Genomic DNA, 7390 nt, shown 5'->3' with positions numbered 1-7390 from the left:
GCTGGTAGCCGCCCCTGCTGGGCACGCAATATAGCTGCTTAAAGGTCTTGCGTCATGTAAACCAATAGGAAGCAGTGACATCATAACTTGCGGCTTCCTATTGGTCCTTTCAACAGCCATACTGCACGCCCAGCCAGTGCTGCTACTGGTAGCCCGTTCAGAGGTCTGAATGTACAGTATGAAATTAACATGGTTCAGCTCCCTGCACCCCACCTAGGAAAACCCGTCCTCCCTAGGCAGAAATGCTTCTTTAATTACGAGGTTTTGCTGCAGACAAACGTTTTGCTTTATTTGTGATCCTTAGCATTACAATAAAATATTTCCATGAATAATTCATTGGTGTAGTTTGAAAATAATGTATGCAGGGCTTTTCTCTATTGGCACACAAGCATTTCAATATAAAGGCAAATACCAGGCTAAAAGCATAAATAAAAACTTGTAAAAATAAGGGCATCTCTGCTTATTGCTTTCAGAGCGGCTTGGAAATGCATTAGGGAAAGAATTATACATTTATAAGAGGGCAAGTACAGGTTAGATTCAATTGAGCCTTGGAGATAGATGGCAGAGTTCAAGAGAAAGGGCAAAGTAAGGCTGCGCTTATAGTTCCGGCGACGCGACGTCACGTCAAAACAAATGCATTGTCGCCGCCGTCGGCGCTTATAGTGCACGCGACGGCACGACCGAGCGACAGCGCTACCAAAATTCTGGAAGTCACTGTTATTTGATTTTTTTTCAGCGACTGTCTCTCCTTGTGGCCAATCAGAGAGCTTCTCCGTCCCTCTGCCGTCCCCTTTTATGACGTCACTGGCCTTGTAGCCAGCGACGTCGCCTAAACCTGAATTGCAACTATCGCAATGGTGACGTCATCGGTCGCGTCGCCAGCACTATAAGCGCAGCCAAAGTGAGGATGATTTCAGATGGGAAAGAGCGTACGGGAGAGAAAGTTAGGCCACGTCCATAGAAGGATACGCTAGCTTCCGCGCTTCCTCCTCTCAGCGTCGCGATTCAAATACAAACTTCTTTGTATTGCTAAACGCCGCTCTCCCCGTTGCACATGTGCACATGCTAGCGCGCGCATATGCATTGGCGTCCTAGTGTTTGTTTCGGCGCGAGCTATGGACAAAGCCTTAGAAACCAGTTAATTAGAAGTTTACAACAGTTAGTGTGGAAAAGGATGGGGTAGAGCAGCGGCAAGGGAGCAGAGGTAGCTGTTTCGGTGACTGGCGCCTTTCTGTGGCGTGTATGTCGCTCCGCCAGCTCCAGTATGCCCTGCTGCTCTAGTGTGCCCGTGTGAGGTTATCTGCTCTACCTGTTTCTACGTCCTTGCCCGACCTGCATTATTGAAGGAGAACGCATCTAGAACTATTAGTGCAAAATTGTGTCGTTGGCCATCCCCGGGATGTCTGTTTGGGCTAGCCATGGAGCCAATATTTTTAGGAAGTTTGCGCCAGAGTCGTTGACCCAGCTAGTCAACTGCTTCATCTGGCAGACGTGCCAAATTCTATTCCGGATTTTGGGTATAACTGGTACTTCCGTTTGTTTCCACAATGCTGCGATCTCGCATCTCGTGGCGGTTGTAAAATGAGCAACCAGTTTGTGTGCCAAAGGTGAAAAGGAAGTGCGCAACTATTAAACAATTCCACACACGTGAAGTGATAATACAGTGTTTTGTCTGACATAAGTTATGTGCAAAGATTTGGAACTCGTTCATGATACCCATTCATTTAAATAATGTGATTTGTTTTATCTACTATGATAGGCTACTAACCATTTGTTTGTTTTATTTCAGAACCACTTAAGTTCAATAATTATATTGGCAATTTTACAATTATGTTTTTAATGTTTAATATACTTGTGCAATGTGTTTAATAAAAATGTGTTTTTTAGTAATGCCCAGATCACTGCTGATAAGGTTAATTCTCATGAGCCTGAAGGTTACTAAAGACCTCATTATATACACCTATGTGGAATAATTTGTAGTGTCGAATTGATAGGTCAAACACAGGGGCATGTGGACCAATCAGCAGTGGTTAAAGGGTATTTATATGTTCCAAATTCATATTAAAATTATCCCTGAAGAAGCTCACGCTTCGAAACGCGTTGGATAAAGATTTTATTACTCTTAAAGATGTTATCTCCACACTCTGCGTGGTTTACAAAGTACTGGACCCATTTCTTTCCATTTGCTGAACTCGGCATGCTGGAGTGACGGAAATATCACGCTTTACGCCCATCCTCCCTTTACGGCCGGTCGCAACACCTACACGGGACACGTGACGAACCAACCCAGTGGCAAACTGGGCAGCTCCGGCGTCTGGAGGTGTCTCACTCGGCGGCAGGTCTGAGGAGAAGGCTGCTATCGACGGCAGTGATCGGTTAAAGGACATCTACCTGTAAACAGCACCGAAGTGGAGGCTTTTCACCTAACACCGTGACAGTGCGTCTGGAAGGCTGTGAAGGAGAACTCCTGAGGTTTGGTGGTGGCAGTGCGACGACTGGTAACCCATGTCTTGTACATAAAATGCTGTTTACCTTGTGATCTGATGTACGCAGATATTTTACCCTAATATTATACACATACATTTTTTACAAACTTCACTATGTGCGTCTGCGCTTTTGTTTTCTTTGTATTTCAGTTGTTCTAGGGGTGTCCATATCCCTATCAATATAGCTGCAGACTCCTGTGTTCAAATTAGAGGTTGTAAATTTCATTTTTAACACTAAAGCGGTGAAGGGGTTAATTATACATTAGAGGTAGTAATTTGCGCACTTTTTCTGTTTGTTGCTTCTCTTATTTGAGTCTGACTGCCACTGTACAATTTGGCATAGTTGGGCTGCTTTGTAATATTCCATCAAGCCAGGTACCGATAACCCCCCTCTCGTGACTGGCCTTGTCAAGATATTTTTTGCAATTCGTGGGCTTTTTTTGTTCCAAATAAATTGAGTGATATGCGACTGTAGCGAGAGGATGTCAGCATGAACCAGTGGTATTGGGAGGGCCTGAAACAGATACAGCATTCGAGGCAAGAGGTTCATTTTTATACTGTTGATCCTTCCGAACCAAGAGATGCCATAACCCGCCCAAACCCTGAGATCCTCTATCAGTGTCTTTATTATTTTAGGGAAGTTGGCTTTGTACAACAATTTATAATCTTTCGTGATATAAACCCCTAAATATTTTATCGCGGAGGTTTGCCATTTAAAATTAAAATTTAATTCCAGTAGTTTTTCAACTGATTTAGGTAAAGTTATATTGAGGGCTTCAGATTCAGTTTGGTTAATTTTGAATCCCGAAATTTGTTTAAACTTCCTCAGGATCTCAAAAACATTGGGCAGGGAGGTGAGAGGTTTGGATAACGTCAAAATCACGTCGTCAGCATACAGCGCCACCTTGTGCTGCTGCTCTCCCGCTGCAATTCCTGAAATATCTGGGCTTAATCTGATGTGGGCTGCGAGAGGTTCAATGCATAGGGCGAATAATAAAGGTGACAGAGGGCACCCTTGCCTCGTCCCACTGTGGATATTAAAGAGCTCTGAGGGAAAGCCCTTTATCTCACTCTCGCCATAGGCTTGTTATAAAGTGCCCAAATTGCGTCTAGCAGACGTCCCCCGAAGCCGAACGCCCCCAGCGTCTCTTTTAGGTAGGGTCAATCGATCCTGTCGAAGGCTTTCTCAGCGTCTAGACTTAATACCATTGACGGGATATTTTTCTTCTTGGCCAGATCGATCAAATCTATTATCCGTCTGGTATTGTCTGCCGCTTGCCTACCTCCTATAAAACCTACTTGATCCGGGTGTATCAACCCGGGAAGGACGATGCCCACCCTGTTGGCTATAAGTTTAGAGAAATTTTTTATATCCGAGTTAATCAGGGATATAGGCCGGTAGATCTTTTTCCACCCTGCTCAATGTAGGCAATTTTGTCTCCTTTAGAAATGTCCTCAATATCTCTGTGGTCTTTTGTGTGTGGCTGACCTTGTCTCCGCCATAGAGCGTGGCATAGTATTGTTTAAATACTTCCACAATTTGTCTAGGGTTGGAGGTAAGGTCCCCCCCCCCCCTCTAATTGCTGCTATACGGAAATTTGGAAGCCTGTTTCGGAGCTTATTGGCAAGTAGGGTATCTGGCTTGTTGGCTTTTTCGTAAAATTTGCGCTTAGACCAGGTCAACTCCTTCTCGGCCTGGGAGGACAGCACGAAGTTAAGCTTAATTTTAGTGTCTGATAGCTCCTTCCATATGTCTCCCCTTTTGGTTTCTTTATGCTGAACAGTGAGGCGTGCTAACTTCTCCTGCAGCTCTATTATCATTTTCTCTTTCTCTCTTTTCCTCCTAGCGGCCAGATTCATTAAAATCCCTCTGAGGGTCGCCTTATGGGCTTCCCAGAGCGTGGAGTGTGATGTCACGCTCTTCGTTTTCCTTAAAATATTCCTTGATCTTTGCTCCTATCTCCTCTTCAGTTACTGGGGATTTTAACAGGAGCTCATTCAGCTTCCAGTTTGCTTCAGGTCTGTCTACGGCGCTCAATGTGCACCGCAGCTCTGTCGGTGCGTGGTCTGACCATGAGATACAATGAATCTCTGTATGGCCGACCACCGACACCACTCTATTTGACACTAGGAAGTAATCTATCCTGTTGTATCTGTTGTGGGGATGGGAAAAGAACGTGTATTCGCGTGAACCTGGGTGCTGTTCTCTCCATACGTCTACAAGTTGACAGTCTTGGAGGCCCTTTTGTAGTGTTAGTACGTCCTGTCTATGGGCCGTGTTAGTCCCCGTACATCTGTCCAGGTCTGGGTCTAGCGTGCGATTGAGATCCCCCGCGAGGATAATAGTGCCTTTCGCCACCTTATGTAATTTATTAAAGAAGTTCGTGAAGAATGACTGATTTTGCTCGCAGGGGGCATATATTGAAGCTAAAGTTATGCTTTGGCCTTGTATTGTGCCAATCAGTATAATAAATCTGCCCTCACTATCAGTGTGTGTCTTGCTGACTTCCAGCGCTAGTCTGTTGTGCACCACTATGGCGACTCCCCTTTTCTTCACCGAGGCCGAGGCCAAATAAACTGTTCGGTAATTTTTATCTAGATACTTTGGATTATTTGTTTTTGAAAAATGAGTTTCCTGCAGGAAAATGAGGTCGGCTTTTGTGCGATTATAGTCCCTGAAAGCTATTCGCCATTTAATCGGGCTATTGAAACCTTTAACGTTGTGAGATATCATTATAAGTTCTTTACTCATCTGGGCTGTCCGGAGATGCTGCTTTGGAATCTGGTGTGGGCGCCGTCCGCATATAATCCGTTGGGCTGGCTGCTACTTCCGCGGGTTTACTTTCCTTTCTCTGCCACTCCCAGGGGATAGGGATGCTGGAGGGGTGACAGGAAAACACAAAAAGGAAAGGGGGGTTGGGGAAACAAAGAGACAACCACACATATAACAGATAAACATTGTCCCCAGAACCCTGGCGCACGCACCCCGGTCCTGAGTCCATCGCCCTTTGGATTGTGAACAGGGGGGCTGAGCGCATTTCCCCCTCCTGCTCCTCTCCCCCTCTGCTCTTCTCCTTCACCCAAGGGACTTTGCCGGAGACCTCGGACGATTCCGCCCCATTTCCCAGCTGTGGGCACATGTGAATTCCGGAACCGGCCCCCTCCCTCCCACCCCGGTCCCGCTCATCAATGTATTCTGAACTAATAACTTTCAAAATTAACAATATTCCAACTTTGATGCCGTTGGGGGTGAACTATACGGGTCCTCTGGTAATATAGATCCCTGTAACCCTTTCTCGTGCTATTAGCCCTTGTCGCTTCCTGTGTCGCCTGATCTTGTGTGCTCCATAGGTATCTGCACTGATCTCTGACTTTTTGGACTGAGTTAAACCCTCTATTCTGCTGTTGTGTTTTATTCCGCTTTATCTCCCGCTCTCTATGGTCCTTTGCCTCTGTATTCCCTTAGGGTTTCTTTCTTATCCTGTTGCCTGCTCTGCTGTCTGATAGTTCCTCTCCTCTCTGCCATTTCGCCTCTCTCCTTGCCCCGTCTACTCTCCTGTCTCCAGCATTCTCTGCTACTTGCTTTCTCCCTTCTTCTGCCCAACTCACTTCCCCCTTCCTTCTAAACCCCCTGCCCTTTTCTCTCCCCTTGTTACCTATTTCTCTGTTCCCTCTCGACTCTTTGCTAATGTCCCTCCTGCCTTCTCCCTTCTTCTGCTACCCCAGTCTACTCCTTCTTTTACTACCTACGTTCTGCCCTTCTCCTGCTGCTGCTACCCTTCTTACTTCTTGCTCATTCCGATCTTGTATTCCTGATCACTTCCCTCTGCCTTCCTATGCTACTTTCTTCAGTGTGCCTTCCTCACTTCTCTTCCCTAGCTACTCTCTTTCTTCCTCTTCCCCCTCCTACAGCGTGCGTTGGCCTTTCTGGAACTTTCTGCTGCCATGCGTCCCCCTCGTCCTGCTAGCTGCCTGTCTAGGTGCTTGCTTTATTGCTCCTCCGCTCCGGCTTTCCGCTGCGTCCCTGTGTCTTTGGTTTGCCGGCTCCCCGGTGCGCGCTCTACTTCCGGCGTTTGGTGATGATGTCGTCGCCAGTGTCCCCGGTCCCTGCTGCCTCCTCCAAGATGGCCGCCTCCCATCCGGTTCCAGCTGGTGACGTATGTCCGGCCGCCGCCATCTTGAATTTGTCAGCTCACCTCGGCGGTCACATCTTCCTGGGGTCCTCTCGCTCGTGTGGTTCTTCCCGCCAAGCGTCGCTTCCTGGTCCTGCGTGCCACTCTGAAGCGGTTGGCTCCGCCATCTTACCCTGGACTCCATTTTTCGTCCACGAGGTGAGTGAGATAGTTTTTTTTTTTCCACAAGAAACTCCGGTTCGTCCTGTATTGAAAGCGGATCTGCTCTCCACGGCTCGGGTCTGTAGGGGCTAACATAAGTTTGTTTGTGGGTCTTCCTCCCCTGGCTGGCATCTGTCAATTTTACAACTGTGGCTCCCTTTAACAATGGAGCTTACATCTTTAATGGAACTTTATAACTTTGCCGCACATCACAACTGGCTGCATGACAGTCTCATTTGCTTCAGCCCTGTTCGGCTCCCGTGTTTGTCGGGCTCCCCACCGTGGTCCACGAGGGTCCTGGTGCTGTTTCCTCCACTTCTGGGCCCAGGGGGCTTCCTCCTATCCCCAGTTTCTTTAGAAACGTGGCACCTTCTCCTGGATCCCTCGTAGCGATGGGCCTCCCGTTTCGGACCACCAGCAGCCCGAACGGGAAGGTCCACGGGATGGCCGTGTCCTGCAGCACCTTAGTGATGGGCCAGAGGTTCCGTCTTCTGGCTAGTGTGGATGGGGAGAGGTCTTGGAAGACCATCAGTTTGGCGCCCTCAAACTCTGCGGCAGCAGCGTTCCTTG

This window comes from Ascaphus truei, chromosome 11 (assembly GCF_040206685.1).
Source record: "Ascaphus truei isolate aAscTru1 chromosome 11, aAscTru1.hap1, whole genome shotgun sequence".
Classification (NCBI taxonomy): Eukaryota; Metazoa; Chordata; class Amphibia; order Anura; family Ascaphidae; genus Ascaphus; species Ascaphus truei.
The sequence above is the reverse complement of the archived record's forward strand: the minus strand, read 5'-3'. Positions refer to the sequence as shown.